Raw genomic sequence first — 242 nt, forward strand, 5'->3', positions numbered from 1 at the left:
CTTTAAAACACAGCATAAGAAATTTAATTGCATCCTTTTTTTTTTTTATTTCAAATGCAGGATAATTCCCTGAGTAAGCACCTTTTTACTTAAATAAAACTTTTCCAGAACTTAAAATAAACCTGTGGAACAAGTTCACACAGCTGATGGTGAGCTGGAGACACATGTTCTTTGGCCCAGGGAAGCAGAGGCCTGGCAGGAGCTCTTTAACTGTTCATTTCCAAAGCTTCACACCATACTGT

The 242-nt window shown here is 37.6% G+C and overlaps 1 protein-coding gene across 1 annotated transcript in view; it reads right to left on the reverse strand.

Annotated features, from left to right (window-relative positions):
- DUS1L (dihydrouridine synthase 1 like) overlaps positions 1–242 on the reverse strand; it is a gene marked incomplete at its 5' end in the record, with an annotated part of 16,308 nt that overhangs the window by 6,291 nt on the left and 9,775 nt on the right. The gene's annotated exons all lie outside the window — the stretch shown is intronic.

The sequence above is a fragment of the Antrostomus carolinensis genome, unplaced genomic scaffold (assembly GCF_000700745.2).
Source record: "Antrostomus carolinensis isolate BGI_N321 unplaced genomic scaffold, ASM70074v2 scaffold34352, whole genome shotgun sequence".
In the NCBI taxonomy this organism is placed as follows: Eukaryota; Metazoa; Chordata; class Aves; order Caprimulgiformes; family Caprimulgidae; genus Antrostomus; species Antrostomus carolinensis.